Source organism: Macrotis lagotis, chromosome 1 (assembly GCF_037893015.1).
Source record: "Macrotis lagotis isolate mMagLag1 chromosome 1, bilby.v1.9.chrom.fasta, whole genome shotgun sequence".
In the NCBI taxonomy this organism is placed as follows: domain Eukaryota; kingdom Metazoa; phylum Chordata; class Mammalia; order Peramelemorphia; family Peramelidae; genus Macrotis; species Macrotis lagotis.
The window spans coordinates 352,692,031-352,715,132 of record NC_133658.1 but is presented as its reverse complement, the minus strand read 5'-3'; the positions used below and the strand labels follow the sequence as shown (position 1 = coordinate 352,715,132).

Genomic DNA, 23,102 nt, shown 5'->3' with positions numbered 1-23,102 from the left:
TTGATTCTTGATTAAGATTGATTCTTAAAATTCTCAAAGGAATTAAGGTGATAGACTAGGGTTAGGCAAATGAGTGGGTGCTGAGGTATAGAAAGAAAATATATCCTAGTTCAAAATTCTGGTTATCCATTTATCTGGTGTATCAGAGTAATAAGCAGTGTTATATTATTCATATAAAAGAATTTTTAGAATGAAAAGATCTGCACAGTGGAGGAATGGTTGCAAATAGGAATACTGGAAATGAGTTCCTTCTCAACCAGTAAAGATAATGAAAGAACCAGATTATGGTGGTTTCCACTGGGCTTCTAAATTTGATTCTATGCTACAGTTTATTGAGATCCCTTTCAAACATGAAACTGAGAGATGAACTCTTTCACTAATATCAATGTAACTTTTCTGATACATTGGCTAGTTTTGATGAACTTTTTTTAGGATGGTTTGTGGGAAGGATGTAGTATGAAATGTTAAGTGATTTAAAGATAGAATATAGCCATTTAATTTTCTTCAATCGATGTGCTTCTCTATGACAAGAAGAATTTCATGTGTCTTTACAACTCAAATGTGCTGTACATTTTGTTTAAAAGCAAAGCATCTAATAAGAAAGGCAGTAAATAAAATAACTTAAAAAACCAAGAAGGATCTCAGAAAACAAAAAAACAGTAATCTTATAAATGAATGGGATTAAGAGACAGAGGGAACTTTAGATAGCATCTAGTCAAATTTTGTCTTTTTTACAAACAAGGAAATGAAAACCCAAAGTGAAAGGACTTTTTCAAGGTCATACAGGAAGATCCTAGATTCAAACTCAAGGCTTCTGATTCCAAAATTAATCTTTCCACCAATCCACTTGGGAACCTAAGCCAAACTTTATCTACTTCTCAATTTTGTTTCAGTCTCATCCAACAATAAGAACAGAAGAGAGAAGAAGCTCTGGTAGACTAGAGGAGAATCCAGTACAGCTTTAAGGAATAAAAACAAACACAAAGGCAAAGCCTTGACCCCAGAAGACCCTGAAATGATGATCCTAGCCTTTTGATACCATGCAAAGGTCAGTTGAAGGACAAAAAAATCTCAGCACTTTCAAAACTGAAAGTTTTGAAAATGTAGCTAGAATACAAGTAAAAGGAAGGTAAGTGACCAGACAGAGTAAAAAGGAATAAGAATATTTTCCCAAAGATCAAATTTGGGTAATATATTGTAGCCAAGGTCCTTGAATGCCCTCTACTTTTAATACTTCAGCTCAATCAATCAGCAAGTAGAGGGCATTTACCCTGTACCAAAGACACTTTGCTAAGCACTGGGAATACAAAGAAATGCAAAAGTAATACCTTCCCTCAAGGAGTCTAAAACTTATAAATAAATAGGTACATACATGATACAGAAGGTAAATAACCTTAGAAGGGAGGACTTAAGTGTAAAAAGTCCACTTGGATTGAGCCTTGAAAGAAGCCCTAGAAATCAAGAGGCAGATATGAGGAGGGGGAATTTTCTAGGAATGAGAAACAAACAGTGGAAAGACACAAAGATGGAAAATGGAATGTCAAATGTGAGCAACAGCAAATAAGACAATTTGGTCAAACCAAAGTATGAGGAGATTGAAAAGATAGAAAGAGGTCATGTTGTGAAGTCCCTTAAATAATTACCAAAAGATTATATTTGAACCAGGAGGTAATATTTTCAATCTTACAGTACCAAAGGATATCGGTGCTAATATTGATGCTAAAAGTACAATGGACTTTTGTTTTGGGGAGAAGGGGTGGGTCACTAAAAAACAAGATTCCAGGATCCCTAGCTTTAGGCCACTTAACAAAAGTAATAAATTTAAATACTTGGATTATTCTGTGATCTCGATGAGGCACATACTCCCATAAGAAAACAGATCAAAATCCATCCTTTTTCTTTCACCCTTTTCAATTCTTGTCTTTATCTAGCCATTGAGCATTACTGAAAGAATAGTAGTGTTAGTTCCTCTCCAAAAATGTTTCATTAGCACCATTGGATAGGGTTGAGAGGTGGGGAAATTAGAATAAATTGGGTTCAAGTCTTGTTTCTACTTGGATACTTTGTGAACTTGACCATTTGGGGATGTTGTATAGGAGATTCCTGTTCAGGTACAGGATAGACTAAATAACTTCTTTGGTACCTTCCAAATCTAACATTTTGTGATTCTGTGAAATGCATCTTCCTGAATTTGTTTCTCAATAAGATAACATTGGTATAAATCAGAGTAAAAAATGTACCAAGCTCAGTATAAACACAGGCTGCTGGTTTTATTCTCTTAGGACACCAGACTCAAATAGCCCTCTTAATTAATTCTATTCCATCACTATTTCAGTGGACCCAGGGATATGCCCCAAAGCCAAGAGGGCTCTATTTTAAGCATTGAAACTGGCTTATATTGGTGTTACACTGTCCTAGTACAGGAGGGGGGAAAAACAGCTCAATGGACATTTATAGAAATGGTAGCACAAAGTAGAACTGTCAAAAAAAAACCCTCTAATGTAAGAAAATTCTAATGTTTACTACCTGCTGAGGAGAAGGGCAGTAATGCCATTAACCTACCCCTCAGCTGATCAACTTTCCCAACTTCTTTATTCTTTGACTGCAGGGAAAATTATAGCTTATTTCTTTCAATGAAATTTACAGAAAAAAATTTAAATAAATCAAGGAAGTTAGTCCTGTACTAGTGACCATATTTCAGGACTAGTTGGGGGGGCTCAGATATTTCTAATAATCTATATTAATAAGCTCCTCAAAATAGCAGGGGTGGGGAGGGGAAGCAACCTGTTAGATCAATGTCCTAGGCTAAAACTGTGAACTTATCTCTTATATGTCCATACCAACTCCACATTGAGCAAGGGGAAGAGGGAATAGAAGTAGGTGATAAAAAAAAAGTCATTCCCAAGCCAGACACAAGGAAATAACTCTTCACTTTCCAGAAGGTAAGATGGAAGACTTTATCCAAATTCAGCCCTCTACAGTGACACCTGCTGGTTACAAATATATTTACTCTGAATGGAATTTTTTTTCTATCTCTTCCTGTTGGATTTCGTAATAATATATAAAATAGCTTATAATAATAATATATAGATTATATTACTAATATTTAGGATATATTAGTAATATATAGATTAGAAAATATTAATAATAGATTATATTAGTAATAGAATATATAGAGCATAGGTTTATTTTGTATCTCCAGTATTTTCCTTTAAATTCTTGATTACTGAGGTAGCTAGGTGGCTCAGTGGATAAAGCACTAGCCCTGAAGTCAGGAGGACCTGAGTTCAAATCCGACCTCAGACACTTAATAATTGCCTAGCTGTGTGACAATGGGAAAGTCACTTAACCCCCATTGCCTTAAATAAGTAAAAATTTTAAATTCCTGATTACTTTTAATATTTTTATATCTTTGAGATTCTCTAAGTAAATCATTCTTACAAATAGAGATTGTTTAGCTTCCTCTTTGTCTATGTTTAGTATCCTCTTTTTTCTTATTGTGATAGGTCCTATTATATATGTGCTGGACTATTTCATTGATACATACACTCTTGTATATTTAATTCTAAAGAGTAAATGTGAATCTAATCATTTTGTTTGCAAAATGTTTGATTACTTAGGGACTAGATGAATAGAGAAAAGAGTTAAATCAGAATTCAGGTTATGAACAAATTCTGATATCTCTGTTCTTTTTTGAGATCATAACTGTCTATGCAAATAAAAGTTTCTCCTAAGTCTAATGATTTCCATAAAAAATGTCTATTATCTCTATGAGAATAGGCTTCAAAATCAGCCATACAGTAGATCATATTTTCTCTTCTTGGAGTCTTGGACAACTAGATGACACTGAGGATAAAATACTGAGTCTAGAGTTAGGAAGATCTGAGTTCAAATCCTACCTCATTTTCTAGTGGGCATAACCTCCATCTGCCTCAGTTTACTCAAATGTAAAACTGCAATAATAATAGTTCCTACCTCTCAATGTTGTTGTAAGGATCAAATGAAATGATATTTATAAAAAAGCACTTGCTTGCCTTATAGATTGCATTTAATAAATTCTTGTTTCCTTCCTTCCTCAACAGATTCATAGATCTGGAAACAGATGTAACAACTAATACTACATTTCCCTGCCAATCACAACATAGGAGTTTCTAAATGAAAAAGTATACCTCTAACATGCTAGAGATGGGGTTCTTCCTATGTAGATGGAAAAGGTTGGGACAACATTCCGAGAGCAACCATACCATTATCACCCTTAATCTGGCTTCAAAATTGGAGATTTACAGTATTTTTTCACCCCATCTTGAAGTCTCTATCAGATATAGGAAATGATCTTTAATCATTCTTACTGTACACAATTTATATTGCATATACATTTACATAAATCTCAAGGAAGTTTTGTATAAAGGTTTTTTTCTCTTTCTTTGCTAACAAATGTAGGAATGAAATTTAAACTTCAGCTAAGGACTGCTTGACTTCAACTTGAGGTAAGCAGTCAATGGTTTCTGCATTGATTGTTGATGGTCAGTTAAGAATACTATGGAAGTGTTCAACCCACCTCTCTAGGATCAAATCTCTATCATTAAGCAATGTGGATCCATCAGTATTGAGTAGTTGAGATGCATCATATGCCTTTGGTCCATAAATAACTTTCAGGGCATCACAAAAGTATTTTGGTTTGTTCCTGTCTGCATAAAATTGAATTTCATCCGCCTTCTTACTGAACCAAGACTCCTGCATCTCTCTAAGCTTCACTTGGACTTTATTTTTAATGGAATTAAATGCTGCCTTCTTAGATATGGATGAACTATCCTGCTGGTAAACCCTTTGTAGTTCTCAATTTTCATTTAGCAGCTTCTGTATTTCCCTATCATTTTCATCAAACCAGTATAGCTGAATTTCCAACTGAAGAAGAGGTTTTGAAAACCATTAGGTTTTCACATGGCAAAGTACCTGGTGCTGATTCTATTCCATCTGAGATCCTACAAGATGGGGGGGGGTCCATTGCTCATCCAAAAACTTACAGAAATTTTCCAGGTTATATATCATGAAGAGGTTATCCCCCAAGAATTCAAGGATGCCTCCATCATCCATCTCTATAAAAGTAAAGGGAATAATCAGGGGTATTTCTCTTTTAGTCATTTCTGGTAAAATTCTTGCCAGAGTCCTTCTCAATAGGCTGATCCTTCACTTGGAAGTTATTCACCTTCCTAAGAGCCAGTGTGATTTCATAAAGGGTAAAGGAATAATCCATATTGTGTTTCTGCCTGACAACTCCAGGAGAAATGCTAGTAACAGAGCAGAGGTCTGCATTCAATATCTGTAGAACTGACCAGGACCTTTGATACTGTTAGTCACAAGCATTTATGGAAAATCATGTCAAAATTTGGTTGCCCAGAAGTTCATAAGTATTGTACATCAATTTCATAATGGCATGCATTCCCGGGTTCTAGATAGTGGACAATGCTCTTGAGATTTCCCAGTCACCATGGAGCAAAACATGAATGTGTCCTTGCTCCCATACTTTTTTAGCATGATGTTTACAGCCATGTTATCAAATGCCTTCGATGAGAATGAATGTGGCCTCAAGGTCAGCTATTGCACTAATAGAAAATTCTTTAACTTGAAAAGGCTACAAGCCAAGATCAAATTGGAGGGAGTGTTGGTGCATGATCTTCTGTTTGAAGAGGAGTGTGCGCTCAATGCAACCTCTGAAGCTGAGATGCAACAAAGTACAAATTGATTCTCTGCTGCTTGTGCTAATTTTGGTCTAAGAATTAACATCAAGAAAACATCAATCATTAGCCAGAATCCCACCATCCATATGTGGAACCATCAGATAAAGCAAATGGAGAAGTTTTGAGTACTGTGGAGAAGTTCACTTACATCTTGGCAGTGTCCTTTCCAAGGAGGTACACATTGACAAGGCTCCACAAGAAAATATGGGAGAGAAGAGGTATTAGACTATCAAACTGAAGGTCTACAAAGTCATTGTGCTGACCTTATATTCACCTTATACCCATGAAACCTGTACAGTCTACCAGAGCCATGTAAGGAAATTGAATTGCTTCCATTTAAATTGACTTAGGAAGATTCTGAAGATCACCTGGCAGAAGATACCAGACACTGAGGTTCTTTCTCAAACTAAACTGCCTGGTATTCCAACATTACTACAGAGAATTCAACTAAAATGAACTGGACACATTGTTAGAATGCCAAACATATCCTTGCCAAAAAAAAAAACAAAACATTTTATGGAGAACTCACACAGGGCAATCTCTCACAAAGGGGTCAGATGAAGTGAAACTGAGACACCCTAAAGGTCTCATTGAAGAACTTTAGAATTGATTGTACAGCTTGGAAGACATTGGTACAGGATCATCCAGTATGTTGTGCCCTTGTTAGTACAGGGGCTATACTCTATGAAGAAGGTAGAATTGAAGCAGCTCAAAGGAAATGTGACACAAGTAAATTTAGAGAACCCACCCCAGGTGTTCAAATGGATTATTTATGCCCAAGCTGTGGTAAAGCATTCCAAGCTTGGATTGGTCTGATCAGTCAGACACACTGTAATTTGTCTCAAACACAGTAATGTCATTTTGGTCTTCAAATCGAAGGACAAGAACCAAGGAATGAAATACTTAGGAATAACAATTAGGTTTCCTTATTTTAACACTCCTAGAACTTGAACAAACCATCCTCATTCAAATTGCTAAAGCAGATGACTCTAATATCCTTGTCTTATTGCTGTAGCTAGCTTTTTTTTTCCTTTGATTTAAAAAATGTATTATTCTGAACTTAGTACCAAATGAGATGGGATTTTCATATACAAAGTAGAACAGAAAAAGAGTGTTATCAAAGCTGTCCTGCCTGTCTATGGGTTTTTTTTCAGTAATTCTTTGTTATTTTCTGTACATTTTAAAAAAATTTGTCACCTCTTTGCCATTCATTTTTTTCTCTTTTTTTCACAACTCTATCATTACCTTCCACAACCTTCCCCTCCCTTCATTGGAAAAAAAGGGCAAGAAAAAAAAATCCTTGTAGCAAATATGCATAGATAACCAAAAAAATTACTTCATTAGTCATATCCAAAAATATATTTGCACTTTGCTGTCTCAGTTCTATTCACATTACTCTACATCAATTCATATGCATCTTCATAGATCCCCTAGAAATTGTACCTCCATCATTTTCATGGTCCAGTAATATTCAATTATATTAAGCTATCATGGATTGTTCAGCCATATCCCAATTAGTGAGCATTCTCTTAGTTTCCACTTCCTAAATATAACAAGAAGAGCTGTTTTAAGTATTTTCTTTTTACGTAGGAGTCCTTTTCATCTTTCTTTGGGACACAAACAAAATAGTGATATCTCTGAATTCAATGATAGGCAGAGTTTAATGGTTTTTAAGATAGAGATTGAAACTTTATAGCAAGTATTTGTAAAACCATGTGAAATATTAGAAGTGACAACAGATATCCTTGCTTTACCCTGACTTTATTGAAAGTCTTCTAGTGTTGCTTAATTACAAATGCTAGCTGCTCTTCGTTTTAGATATATACTGTATATCATTTTAAGAGTTATTTTTAGTGTTTTAACACAAGGTTATAAGGGTTTTTTTTTAACACAAATGAATGTTATAAATTAATGAAGTCCTTTTCTTAATCTAATATTATAATCATAATATATCAATATTAGTTACATTAAAATAATCTGTTATAATATACTAGATCTATAGTTTTTCTAGTGTTGAACTGTATCTTGGGGTATGCTGGCAAATGTTTAAAAGGAACTCACCAAAAAAAAGTAAATGTATATGTATGTGTATACACATGTATTCAAATATATATACATATATATATATATATGCATACATGTATATATACCCAACAGTTAAGTTTCATTTGCATTAATACTAAATCAACAAAATAAGTCAAGATTTGATTTGTGGCCTTTGTCAAATTTCTGATACATCAGTGCTAAGACTAAAAAGTTTTCAAATGGTTCTCATAAGTTTCTTCAAACTAGCCACAGTACACTCCTGTTTGTATCTAACATAGTAATAGGGAACTTTTTTTTCTAATGCATTGTTGTACCCTCTCAGCAAACATTTTTAAGTCTCTAAACATTAGTAAAATTCATCCATAGTTTTCTTTATCTATACTTTTTCTCCCTAGTTTGGGTATAAAGATCACATAATTGTCTTATAAAAAGGTATTTTTCAAGGTTTCTTTTTTTTGTAATTAATAATGCAATATAAGAGTTAATTGTTTTCTAAGTGTTTAATATCAATCACTTGTAAGTCTCCCTAGGTTTTAGGATGTCCTTTGCTTTTTTCCCATTTTAAGATTTTATTTATGGCTTGTTCAATCTAGGATTCTGAAATCAAGTTGTTTACATCCTCTATTTCTTATTCTGTTCATTTATTATTTTTCAAAATATTCATCCATTTCATTTCAAGGATTTGGGATTTGGGCTATCTGATCAAGAAGAGTTTCTGATTTAGCTTTTCCTCATTTTAATTTGTCGCAAAGTCCTCATTTCAGTTTTTATTTCACTAAACTGATTTTATACTTTTTTTAATCTACTAGCACTCTGATTAGACAATAACTAATTTTTCTCAACTTTGGGACTTTCAGAAATATTGACAGGATCAAGATAAAGTCTGTCTTCTTACTGACAACTATAACTTTCTTAAAAACTCTAAATGTGGGGGCAGCTAGGTGGCGCAGTGGATAAAGCACTGGCCCTGGAGTCAGGAGTACCTGGGTTCAAATCTGGTCTCAAACACTTAATAATTACCTAGCTGTGTGGCCTTGGGCAAGCCACTTAACCCCATTTGCCTTGCAAAAACCTAAAAAAAATTTTTAAAAACTCTAAATGTGTTAGTTTTCATAAAACAATTGAGATATAATTGTTACTTGGAGGCCACTGTCTAATATAACAAGAATGTCTAACTTTTCAATCCTCATTGCCACACATACACAAAGTCCTATGAGTCCAGGTGGAAATGTTGTTGACCAGGAGTGAATTTCTTGTGGTCCTAAGGAAGATCCCTCCCCAAGTCTCTAGTCTCTGTGTTTTCATATTCATCTGTAGGACATAGCCCATGAAAAACAAGTATTGGATGATCTTCTTTTATCACAGAGAGAGAGAGAGTATATTTGAACTCATATTGAACATATTAGCAGAACACTATCTGGACTACTCAAGTGTATTTTATCATTTTCAAAACAGGAAGCCTCAACTTTTGAGTCCGAAGAATGGAAAGAATAACTAAACAAAGATCTAATCATCAATGGCTCTAATTTGAACTTCTTCTATGAAAGCTGAATGGACTATTTGGGGAAGCAGAGAGGCAACATTTGTGGTATTCAACTGCAATCTTAGTCAACAGACTCTGCCTATCACTCTCTGATCACTTATATCAATTTTAAGAAGCTGTGAGATAGAAGGTTAATAACTCATCTTTAATCCTCCAGATCTAAATGAATCCCTATGCTCCATAGCCACTGTATCTTTGATCACGGTCTTCTGCAGCAGTCTTTCCAGTTTTTGCAAAGTCATGCTGGGGATTCAAAGAAAGGCAAAAGCACACAGCAGTAGTTTGCATGGCATAGTAGATAGATTGCTGGCTTTGTAATCATAAAGATTTGGATTCACATTTTTCCTTTGACACAGGTTATATGAGCCTGGGCAAGTCAATCCCTTCACTACTCTGGCACTTCATAACCTCAGTTATTAGTGAGGGAGTTGACCCTCTAAGGTCCCTTCCAGTTCTAAATAGGTGATCCTAAAATCCTTCACTTTGGGTGGTAACTTGGGACCCTAAAACAAACATTCTTCATCCTTGCAGCACCACCAACCTATCTCTAGTACCTGTAATTATCTGAATACTGCAATCTCAGGGTATTCCATCTGCCAAGGTACAGAGAACAAAGGCAGATCTCTGAGACTCTCTAGTAATCACCTACTCAGACACTCCCACATGATTTATGTGATGTGTTCCAGCCAGTTTTCAATGGATTCCTCTCCAGCAGAAGCCTAGTCTTCTTCTTTCTTCTATGGTTATTCCTTAAGCTTTTATACATCCTACAAAGGGAAAAGGAGGAAACTGCTCAAATCATTTTAGAGATAATCAAATTCTTTCAGCATTTATCGACTGCATGCATCACAAGTTATTCCCACCTTTTGATACTATGTCTAGAGACAGGGCCTGAAAGTGAATAGCCAAAAGACACAGACTTAACTGCCAAAATCCTATTATCTTCAACTAGACAACACTGTAAAGTTGGTTTTAGCCTTTTTTTTAGGCACTAATCAATAGAGAGAACCGAAAAGTAAGGTTTTACTTTTTTTTTGTTGTAAAAACTGGAAACTTAATTGAGTGCTTATCAATTAGGAAATGACTGAAAAATTGTGGTATATGCATTTAAGGGAATGTTATTGTTTCATCAGAAACAAATATGAGGCATTTAGAGAAATGTGTAAAAACACAAATTCATGCAAAGTGAAGTAACCACAACCAAAAAAATATACGATTATAAAGAGAATAATGATTATGTTTGTTCTTCATTCTCAAAGAAGATTGATATCAGAAATGTAATGGCAAGCAAATGAATTGGATTTGAGTGAAAGGGCACCTTGGCTAAGTCCCCAGCCTCTCTTCCTCCTCTGAAGCTATCAGGAGGATGGCTAGAATCAGGACAACTAGAGATGACCCTGTGAGGCAATCAGGGTTAAGTGACTTATCCAAGGTCATAAAGCTAGTAAATGTCAAGTGTCTGAGACCAGAATTGAATTCGGGTCCTCCTGACTCCAGGGCTGATACTCTATCCATTGCACCCACCTAACTGCTCCCTATTACAATTACAATAATATAAACAAAAAGACAAAACAAACAAAAAATACTAAATTAATGTCAGATGCTGCATCTTTGTACTTACCCTTCTTGGACACAGAGAAGAAACAACGAAACATCTGTCTTTTTTTCCTTAGAGAGTTAAGGGACTATGGGAGACAGAATACTACAGATACTGTCAGATGAAGCTAATGAATACCTGGTGTTAACTGTTTTTCTTTATTACAAGGGAATATTCACTGAGGATTAGAGAGGAAAGGGTTATATCCAGAAATGTTGTGCTATCAAAATAAAGGGTATCAATAAAACTAAAAAAAAAAAAAATAATAAAGAGAAAAATAAAATGAGACTAGCCTGACTAGAGAAAACCATCCTATTGTTCTCAACTCATGTATATGTCTCTCTCTCTCTTTCTCCATACAATGTTATTCCCAGAATGATCAAACTTTGGAAAACAAAGGAGGGCTAAATTCCAGTAATCCATTCTATAAGACATTGACTTTGTCACTTGTGTTGAAGAACTATCACAACCCTCTTAATCCCTGATAAATCATTCAGGTGAGCTGTTTTTAGGATTAACTTTAAAATTTCAAGAAAGTGAAAATGAAGTGGGAATCTTCATGGACCTTGCCAGTCACTGGGACCTCAGAGATGGGCCTACAGTTCTAGGAATGGAGTGAAGTAAGACATCCTCCCCAGGCAGATGTAGGTTCATTCTTTGAAGGCACAAATCATATAAGAATTTTTATGGGTGAGGTTTCTATTATTATCCTATCACTATATCAAAATTGAAAGTCATGTAAGATTTCTCAAGAGGGGTTATCTATAATGCATTGCAGAACTGAGGGTAGGTGTTTTATGAAATGTGTTTTATTCAAGCTAGGATATACAACACTAACATTATTGAAAGAAATTGAGGGCCTGGTCGGCTCTTTTTAATATGTTCATTCTTCATGTTATAGTCCTTTAACCAAAAAGTAAAGTCGTATACATATTCAATTTAATTTAAAATTTTATTTTACCTGCTATTCATCTCTGGTGTCCAATGAAGAAGAAATATCCTCATATTATTCCTATATTAGTTTCTGACAGTTCAATTTCTCTGACTGCTACGCCTCAGACAACTGCTAAAGAATAGCACACAGGTAATTGCTTTGATCAAAATTTTTTGCCAAATCTTTTAGACCTTATGTAGATCACACAGGCCCAGAAGAGAGAGTGGTAGAATTGTGGAGCTGTTGTTACATTCCACCAGCTGACCCTCTGGGGTTTTCCTCTACTCATAACACCTGCTCCACTCCTGTTCCACACAACCTATTCAGAGTTTTCCTGACTGACACCTAACTCCCACCAAGCTTTTTAAAAAAAAATTAAGGTGTGATGGCTCCTGGAAGGATTTGCATTTTAATAGGGAAATTATAGAATCTCAGAGGTCATCCATCCCAACCCCTAGCTGATACATGAATCCCATCTGCACCAAAACTGACAAGGGACCATCTGGCCTCTCTTTGAAGACCTCCACCTCTTCTGACCTAAAAGGGAAGCAGAATTTGCCCAGTTTGCAGTTTGGTATTAATCTCTCTCTTCCCCTCTCCTATCATTGTAACACCTTGGCATTTCAAACTTGATTTCCATTTCAACCTCAGAAGAGGAGCCTCTTGTAGAGTGAATTTGCAATCACCTTGGGCTGGCTTAATCCAGAGGTGGTTAATGATCACTGGTCCAAAGCCCTCCTCCCACCACGTGGAGCCGAACCCACTTCACAATCACCGACCAGCTGAGCAGCTGAAATGACTTGCTCAGCTGGTCCTCCAAATAAAGCCATTTTAAGAGTGCAGTGTACCATAGGAAGCAATTTGTTTCCTTAAGATTTAGTACCAAACGTCTAGATTGATTTTGATTTGAAAGACAGAAGCTACTGCAAGGTGAGTAATTTTAAACTTAACATATTCCTCCTCTCGAGGAGTCGAACCATTAAAATTAGGTGCAAAGTACTTCTAATTTGTCAATCATCCCTTGTATAATTCCATTCTGACATTACCCAAAAAAATTGCCCAGGAGACTTTGCCTTTGACTCCTTCCAGCTCTACTTTTCCTTGACTTGATCACAGCTTTAGTGCTCACAAACCTGTGAGGTCCTCCTCCCTTTGCTTAGGAAGTTAGAAAGGACAATTACAGTAAGAACGGGCTGTACTACAGGGCTGAACTTAAAGTAAACTTGTCAGGTAGGAAAAGGTTTTTTTCCCCTCTCAAGTACATAGCATATTAGAGCATTTGATAGATAAAGTCAGATTTTGAAGTACTGTTTGGATCTCAGGACCTAAAACTCCAGCATCCAAGACAGATCTACTGCCTACTGCCATTATAGGGAAGACAGCTCTGTTCACCAGTATTCCCAGTCTTATATACATACCCATATCAAATTATGCATCTGTCAGGGGGGGAAAAAAAGAAATTGTAGTCTCCTTTCAATTCCTTCTTAGTTAACTTTATAGTTAGAAACTAACATAAGGGGCAACTAGGTGGCATAGTGGATAAAGCATAGGCCCTGGAGTCAGGAGGACCTGAGTTCAAATCTGCACTCAGACACTTAATACTTATCTGTGTGATCTTGGACAAGTCACTTAACCCCATTGCCTTGAAAAAACAAATAAAAAGAGAAACTAATCTAAGATAGAGATCTTAGTCTCTAGGGATTTGGTTTAAACTTAACAGGGTGCCAAGTTTCAAAGTATTCTTTGGAATTGCACTGCTCAAACCATTGTTCATGAGCCCCTTCTGATGTTTATTTCTACTACTCAGTCATAAGACACATGGATGTGAAAGTTCTTTACAAACTGTAATACTCAGAGTGTCCAGTCTTTATTCTAGGAAGTGCTAGGATTTCTAAGTCTTAAATGACTTACCCAAGGTCCCACAGTTAGGCAGTTATTGTGTCTGAAGCTAGATTTGAACTCTAATCCTCCTGATTCCCAGGCCAGTGCTCTAGCCACTGCACCACAGATGTCACAGTGGCTAGAACACTGGTCTTGGGATCAGGAGGATGGGAGTTCAAATCTAGCCTCAGACATTTACTAGCTGTATGATCTTGGGCAAATCACTCAACCCTGATTGCCTCTGGAGGAGACAAAAGAGACTGATGATTTAGCACAGCTCTGCCTTACTCAAATCTGATTCATTTGCTTGTGAAAGCATCACCTCCCTGAAGATATGGTCTTCTTTGAGAATGAAGGACCAAACATTATCATAAGACACAACTAATTCAGAACAAAGCCATTGTTTCCTCCCTATCCCAATCAATCTGGGTGTCACTGTCCCACAAATACAAACCCTTATCCAAAGTAGATTTACATTTAGATTATGCTGGATAGGGGAAGGCATTGTATCACTATTGAAACTCATGCTATCTTCTCTTTCCAACAAAAGTATCTGGTTCTGTCATCTTTCTTTCAGTTTAATTCTTTTTGTTTGTTTTCTTTTTAGTTTTTTCCAAGGCAATGGGGTTAAGTGGCTTGCCCAAGGCCACAGGACTAGGTAATTATTAAGTGTCTGAGGCTGGATTTGAACCCAGGTACTACTGACTCAGGGCCGGTGCTTTATCTACTGTGCCACCTAGCTGCCCCCTTTCAGTTTAATTCTCAGAGCCTAAGCCTCAGCTCTTTTAGACAGAGTACCTACACATCCAGTCAACAGGCTAGAAAATAAATTTTCAGATATTTATTCTCTGTAAGAAGAAAAATTTGTCAGGTAGCTAGGTGATATAATGGATAGGGCACTGGGCCTGAAGCCAAGAAGACCTGAGTTCAAATTCAGTCTCAGACATTTCCTAGCTATTTTATATGGGTAAATCACTTAACTTTTGCTTGCTACAGTTTCCTCAACTGTAAAGAATAAATAAGGATACCTGTTTGTTGTGAGGATAAAATGAGATCATATTTATAAAATGTTTAGCATAGTCTCTAGCATAGAGTAGGTAGTATATAAATAATAATTATTATAAATATTAATACATTCCATAGTCCTTGCCTGCAGGGACCTGTTTTATATCACAAACTAACCAACCTACCAAGTAAACCTGTAGGACTTTGATTAATCTTTGAATTCAATTCTTCAAGCTAGCAGAACCAATATCACTGTTCCTGGTGCTGAATCTCACTTAGGGTTAGAAAGTCCCTTTTAACTCCCATTACTTCATGGCTACCCTCTACTTACCTCAAATCATTTTCAGGGACTATCTCCCAACAAACCCCAAAGGACAATCCGGATCTAGGAAACTGTTTTCCTTAGGTCTTTAAATCTTGTCTTGCAAATGAATGTAAACAGCAACAAAAGATAAGGAGAGGAGTTAAAATCATTTTCCATCTCCTAACCAACATCCCTGCACTATTATTGTGTATGTGGCCAACAACAAGCCTTCCAGGATTTGAGACACTTTATAAAGGTATGTGTATAAATTCAAATCCATTCAATAAGCAATTTGGTGGTATAATGAATAGAATGCTGGGTCTGAAGTCAGGAAGACCCAAGTTCAAATCTTAAACTCAGATACTTACTATGTGACCCATAACAAGATGTTGTATACTTCAATCACCTTAATTGTAAAATAGAGATAATAACACCTAAATGAGATATTAGAATATATAATATATATTAATATACTCTATTTAGGATTTGTAAAGCACTGGACATAGTGCCAGCAAATAGCGGACACTTCATAAATGTCCTCCCTGAAAAGCACAAGAAATAGAAATAATACTGCAAACCATGAAATGATAATACAATGATATCTGGAACACAGAAGTAGTATGACGGCAGACAGAAAGCTGGTCTCAGAGCTAGGAAGACTTAGATTCAAGATCTACTTCTGGCTCTTACTGTGGGACCCTGGGCAAGTAATTTCACTTTTCAGTGCTCAAGTAATTCTCTACAATTTGTAGAAATGTTACCCATCTCATCTTTGCCTGTTTCTTCCCTACCTCAATGAAATCTCAGATCTGGACCCCCACCCACCCCCCAAGTTAGGAATAACTCATGTATAAAACATACACACACACACACACACACACACACACACACACACACACACATTTTGAACCCTAAAATTGTAAGAACCTTAAAATCCCTAGGGTGAAAACAAAATAACAGAAAAATATGAATTAGATGTGAAGTTTTATTCTCTGGGATTTACCAAACAAATCTATAGGTAAGGGAGGTCATCCCATGATGTGGGGAGAGACTGACACTCCACTCCTTTGGTGAGAAGCCGACTAGGAAAAAAACACAGGCAGGTGGGCAATGCAAGAGAGCAATCTGTTTATTGTCCAGAAAGTAAGAATATTTAAAGATAAAAACTGCAAAAGGTATGTAATCAAAAATGCAAGCTTGTGAGAATAATACCCTTTGATCTGGTCACAGACCTCTGTAACCTCTATTTTCCTGTGTCCTGGGTACAGGATTTGTTTTGTCTAATTCAGTACTGGTCTCTGCACCTCCATAACTGTGTATAATATTTTCAGGCATATTTTCTTTCCAAGTTGGATGCTCCCTCCATTTCCAGGGTCCTTATTTAGTATTGCATAAATCTTCAGGTTTCATGGAGAACTGTAACAGAGCAATCTTAGAGCATGTACCACAATTACAGGTGTCAGCTAAGACATGGACCAGACCACAGATTCATACTCCTGCTCCAGTCCTCTACACCATGAGATCACAAGGAAACTGGGAGAGAAATCAAATTTTATACCATTTGAGAAAGGGGGGGAAATAATTAACTTCCTTAGTGACCTGTACATAGAAATTTGTACTGAATATCTCTATCTGAAACTGATCCACAAAGATCTATGTATCTCTTCCTGAATTCTTCTCTTTTCTCCTTACATCCTGAGCATTGTTCTCCTAAATTTATAATTAAAAGAGAATTTAATTTCTAACTAAGGAGGCAAAGTGATCTGATACAGGCCTAGTATTCTCTAGAGGAAATTAATACTCTATCACAATATAGTTATAAGAAATTATTATTACTTTTAAAATATATACTTCTATAAATTTATATTATATATGTATAAATACATTTACATATAAAAATATAAAACAATGTTGATAATGTGACATCCTTGAGGGCAGGAAGTTTCTTGCTCTCATCTTTGTATGGGTGGGGCACTTCCCTGTCAGAGCCAGAATAAAGGGAGAAGGCAAGGCATGAGCTAACAACCCAAAATGTCATAGAGACATGGATCACCAGAGTTGGAAGGACATTAGAAATAGCATAAGGGTCATTTAACAGCACCTGCCACTTTATAGTATAATACAAAATGCTCTTTGGTGTTCAAAGCTTCCTCCTACCTTTCCAAACTTCTTACACCTTATTCTTTGTCATATATTCTTCCATCCAGTGATGCAGACCTCCTGGATGCTCCATGAACAATGTACTCCATCTCTCAACTCTAGGCATTTTTCTGACTGTGCCTGGGTCTGCCTACTGATCCTCCTGGCTTCCTTTTAAGTCCCAACTAAAATCCCACATTTTACTGGAAATTTTTTCCAACCTCTTTTAATTCTGGCACCTTCCCTCAACTAATTATTTAACCTTTGTCTTTTAAATAATTTATCATATTTATTTGCTTTTTGTTCCCCCATTAGAGTGTGAGCTCCTTGAGGGTAGGGGCTTGTATCACTGGTGCTTAGCACAGAGAAGTTTATGTTTCTCAATGGACTGCTATTATTGGCAGAAGCAGCAGATGGAACTTCTTCCCCTGCTCTAGTCAGTGTAGCAAGGGCTGTTGCGGGTCCCAGATAATGTTCTCCCATGCAAATAGGAAAAGGAAGAAATAAAACTATCCTTTGAGACTGAAGCTAATGAAGTCAAGAGATAATCTTTTCAGTTAGGCAGGAAATAACTTGCCTGAAAGATGAGTTGAATTGGTATTGCTGATAAGACTAAAGTTTTCCCCAAATCTCAGCAAGGGGCCTGGGGCCTATGATGTCTTCTAATAAAATCTCATTAGGAAGATGCCAATTTATAATTTCACTAAGTCATCTGACAAATATTTATTAAGTATCTACTATGAGTAGTCCTGTCAAAAAGAAATATTGCAATGACACAAGTTTTTTATGACTAAAAAGGAATATTACAAAAGGGAAAACTGGGAAGGATAAAAATCAGACAATGTTTAGCCAGCTGTATCTCTTATCTCCCCTATTAGATTAATAACAGATCTCATTTACATAAGTTTTTTAGGTTTACATACACTATCTCATTTGACACCTATAACAGTCTTATGGGTCAAGTGTTATTCTTATCCCCATTTTATCAAAAAGAAAAGTGAGGTTCTGAAAAATTAGGTAACATGCCCAGGGTTTCACCACTAGACAACAAGTCAAGTAATATCAAACCTAGGTCTGCCTAACTTCAAGCCTAGCTCTGTCCACTATGCTAAACTGCCTTCTTTAATATGGTTAAATTCAATTCAAGAAACATTTATTAAATATGTCTAAGGCATTAATGCCATAAAGATCCCTTCAAGGAGTTTGCATTCAATTTATGGGATGTATTGTATTCAAAGATAAATACAGCATAAGAAAGACTGAAGTAGGAAAAACCATAAATCAATGTGTAAAAATCAGAGATTTCCCAAAGGAGGTTGCATCTGAGTTGATCCTTGCAGGAAAGAAAGGAATATGAGATACAGAAATGAAGAGAGAAAACTTTCTAAGCATGGAACATGGCTTGTATAAGTTATGGAGGCAAAAAAAATAGTATAACAATTGAGGAATATCCTGTAGCCCAGTTTGCCTGTAATGCAAGGGAGTGACATGAAATAAAACTCAATAGGTAGATTCGCCAGATTGTGAAGAGTCTTAATTATCCCATTAAAGAGTTTGAGTCTTAATCTAAAGCTAACAGGGAGGCCCTGAAGCAGGAGAATGACAAGGCCATTTTTGGATTATGAAGGTGGCAGCTGTGATTGGATGGGGGAGAGCCTGGAGGCAGGGTTAGGCTGTGGTAACAGTAATCTAGATTAGAAGTAATGACACCTATCTAGCATGGTGATTATGAGAGAAGAAAGAAGAGGGCAGATGAGAGATGCTGTGAATAAGAATTGACAAGACTTGGCAAATGAGTGATGGATTAAGGAAAGAGACAATTCAAGGATATCTCTGAAGTTATGTTCATGGCTGACTGGGAGGATGTTGGAATCCTCAAAAGAAATGGAATATTTTGAAGGAGTGCTAGGGTTATAGGGGAAAAGGTTGAGTTCAGTTTTGGACTTATTTCATTTAAAATGTCTGTGGACATTCAAGAGGAGACATACAGAAGACAAGTGATAATGTGACTGGAATTTGAAAGCAGGATTAGAGCAGAAATGCTTTCACTTCATCTTTCTATCTCTTGTGTCTATTCCAGGGTCTCGTGTATTGATCTGATCCTTTCCAACAATTTAGGGACTTAAGGGAGGCTTTTGCAAAAGAGTCTGACAAACTAGTGATGGGTAAAGCAGTAAAGAAGACTTTATTAGGATGTGTTTTAAATTACACAAGATCAGACCCAAGTCCTAAAATAACAGGTCTGGAGGTGCAAACATGGAAAGCAAGGTTCCGAAATAGCAAAAGAGGGAAGGGGGAATCTGTAAAGTCCAAAAAACAACCTGTCCTCAGACATGTCACTTATAGGTTTGCCAGCTCTTTAGGGTTCCTCCAAAGATATATATGAAGTAGCTGGTGTCCTATCTCTTTCATAGCAGAGCAATTAGACTACACAGGCAATATAAGGGTTCATGGAGGATCCCAAGAAAATCAGTGGGTCATTAAAGAGTGAGAAAGGTGGATTCAGAACAGAGGCAGTTTATTGCAAGTAAGTCTTATAGGTCTCTCCTACTACCACAGGAAGGCAGAAGGAAAGGAAGGAAGCAACAAAAAAAGAAAGATTGGGATAGGTTGGACTATTATAAATGTCAGATGCTTACTAAGGGACTCTTGAAATGAATTAGCAAGCATATTCCTGAGACTTGAACATCCCTATAAATTTTATAAATTATTCTTCTAGTTTTGCTCCTTTCATTTTGGATCAATTCATGAGTCTTTCCAGTTTTTTCTAAGACCTTCCTCTTCCTTTTTTTTTTAGGTTTTACAAGGCAAATGGGGTTAAGTGGCTTGCCCAAGGCCACACAGATAGGTAATTATCAAGTGTCTGAGAGCGGATTTGAACCCAGGTACTCCTGACTCCAGTAATTTAAAGCACTGGTTTTATCCACTGCACCACCTAGCCACCCCGCTCTTCATTATTTCTTACAGCATTCATATACCATAAGTTGTTATGTCATTCCTCAATAGCCATCTCCTCAATGCTCTTGACCCCATAAAAAAGAGCTGCTATAAGTATTTTTGTACATATATGTCCTTTTCCTCTCTCTTTGATATCTTTGGAATATAAATGTAGTAGAGGTATTGCTGAATCAAAGGGTATGCACAGGTTAATAGTTTGGGGAATTGAGTTATAAATGGTTTCCTTGGATGGTCAGACTAATTCACAACTTCACCTATAGTTCTTTACATTATTATACCTGTTTTCCCTTGAGTTACTTCTAAATCATGGTGAGGCACAAGAGTAAGAAAATGATGATGATGATAATGATAATGGTGATGCTGTAAGAAAAAATGAAGCACAAAGGTTTCACAATGAAGTTTGAAAAAGATAAATTTAGGACAAGTAAATCGTATCATTAAAAGTGGAAAGATAGAAACATATATCAATAGAAGAAAAGCCTTTGTAAAGGCATATATGCTAAAAAAATCCTACAAAACACAGACTTTAGAAATCATTAAAGTATTATTTTTAAAAGTGGGTTAAAAACAAAAGCTAGACTTATTTGCAACAGGAAAAACAATAGATATAAATATAGGAATAAATCAAGTATGTCCTCTTTCCACATTGTTAGGTGATATAGTTCTATAAATTCTAATGATAACAAGAGAAATAAGATTATCCTGATTTGCTGATAGCATGATGGATACTTAGAAAACCCAAGAGAATATGAAAAAAAAAAGTAGCACACAAAATAAACCCATCAAATCAATAACATTTCTTTATATGCTGTTAAAAAATCCAAGGGATAAATAATGGAGAAATTTCTCTTCAAAATAACTATAAAACACAATCTATCAGGAAATCAATATGCCAAGGTACACTCAAGACATATAAATATAATTATTTAATACTTTTTTAAAAATAGAGATGAATAAATAAGGATAGGAATTATTGAACTATATCAATATAACAAAAATGAGGCTCTTGCCCAAATTAACTTATTGATTTGTGTTGTAACAGAGGAATACTCCATAGAGCCAGAAATAACAATAACAAAATTCATTTGAAAAGGGTCTAGAATTTCAAGGGAAATAATTTAAAAAGTAAGAATGAAGAAGAAATAGCACTTTCAGACTATGTTATAAAGCAAAAAACCATAAAAACTATTTGATACTAAAAAAATAAAAGTATATGAGTGGAACAAACTAAATAAGAAAGATCAAAGCAACCAAACTAAAAAAACTGGTGTCTGATAAACAAAAGAATATAAATTATTTGAGGAAGAACTCAATATTTGACAGGAACTGCTGAGAAAATAATACAGCAAAAATTAGATTTAGGTCACTTTCTTACACTAGTTTGACAAACTCAAAATGGATAAGGGTAATACCATAAAAGAAAGTTAGAAGAGAAGGAAATTGGACAATTTCCACAAATAAAATGAGGAGGAAAATTCTTAACCAAAAAAACCTAGATGATACTTTTGATTACATAAACTTGAAAAGTTTTTACACTAAAAAAAAAATCAATGCAACTAGGTTAATGAAGGAATGCAATGAATGAATACATGTATGATGAGGACTTTTGGCCAAGATGGCGGAGAAAAGACAGGCATAGTTCTAAAGTCTCCTTAACTTTCCCCCATCTATCAAATGAAATAAACCTCTTAAAAGAAATCCGATCCACAAAACCCAGAAAGAAAAGCCAGGAGAAAGAACATCTACCTCAGGATTTGTCTCCCCCAGCAGCACCTGAAGAATTCTGGCAGGTGAGTTTGGGCTCAGAGGGAGGATCAGCCCCGGAACAACCAGATTAACAGCTGAATTGGAGCCCGGAGTCTGAAGGCCCAAGAGCTGGACCTGCTGGATCAGGGGTGGGGCTAGACAGCAGGGGCTTGAGTCAACTAGGGAATAGAGGCACTGGTGTTGGTGCTGTCCCCCAGGAGGTTGCAGACAGGGATGGGAGGAGAGTTCCAGTGCAGGAGAGTTGCGGACACCATCCCTGGGCTCCTCTGGTCTGAGGAACTCTGAGTCCCATTACAGCTCAGACCTCTACCCTGAACAAACAATTGCAAACTAATTCTGCCTCAGGCCCAGGTGTGTGAGCACCTGCCCAGCTGACCAATGACCTCAGGCCAGGGTAAAGAGCACCATTGATTGAAGGCAAAAGAATTCAATAGCTCCAACTCCTCCCTTCAAGCAAAGGGAGAAGGCCTCAATCAAGGTCACAGACACTCCAGAGAAAGCAACCAACACCTCCTACTGGCCAGTCAGAGAAACTGCACTCAGTAAAGCCTTTAGCAATCCCAAGCCCCTGTGAACCAGCCCCTCCCCAACTCAAGGTCTTAGCAAAATGAAGGGTCAGCAAAAAGGTGGATCCATAGAAAAATTCTTGGAAGGGAAAGACCCTAACTCAGAAAGACCTAGAACCTCTAAGGAGAATATGATCTGGTCTTCAGCACAGAAAGACTTCTGTGAAGAAATGAGGAAGGAGCTTAAAAATTTGGGAGAGAAAATTAATACCTTGTAACAAGAAAACAAATCCTTAGAAAGTGCAATTGGACAAATACAAAAGGAGAATAAATCTCTCAGATCATCAATTGGACAATTTCAAAATGAGAATAAATCTCTCACATCAACCAATGGACAAATACAAAATGAGAATAATTCTGTCAGATCCTCAGTTGGGCAAATGCAAAAAAGAAAATAATTCTCTCAAAAGCTCAATTGGTCGAATGGAAAGCTCTTTCAAAAGTAGAAATGACCAATTGGAAAAGGAGTTGCAAAAGGTTAATGAAGAAAACTCCTCTCCCCAAAAAAGAATGGAGTCTACAGAAACTAATGACTCCATGAGACAGCAAGAGTCAGTTAAACAAAATCAAAAAATAGAAAAATAGAAGAAAATGTAAAATACCTCATCAACAAAACCACTGACC

The 23,102-nt window shown here is 36.3% G+C and overlaps 1 long non-coding RNA gene across 1 annotated transcript in view; it reads right to left on the bottom strand.

Moving 5' to 3' along the window:
• Positions 1-9,981: 9,981 nt before the first annotated feature.
• LOC141517770 (uncharacterized) overlaps positions 9,982-23,102 on the bottom strand; it is a 124,838-nt gene continuing 111,717 nt past the window's right edge. Inside the window, exon 3 of the long non-coding RNA XR_012476981.1 lies at positions 9,982-10,094. This is a non-coding gene — a long non-coding RNA (uncharacterized LOC141517770). The remainder of the gene's footprint in view (positions 10,095-23,102) is intronic.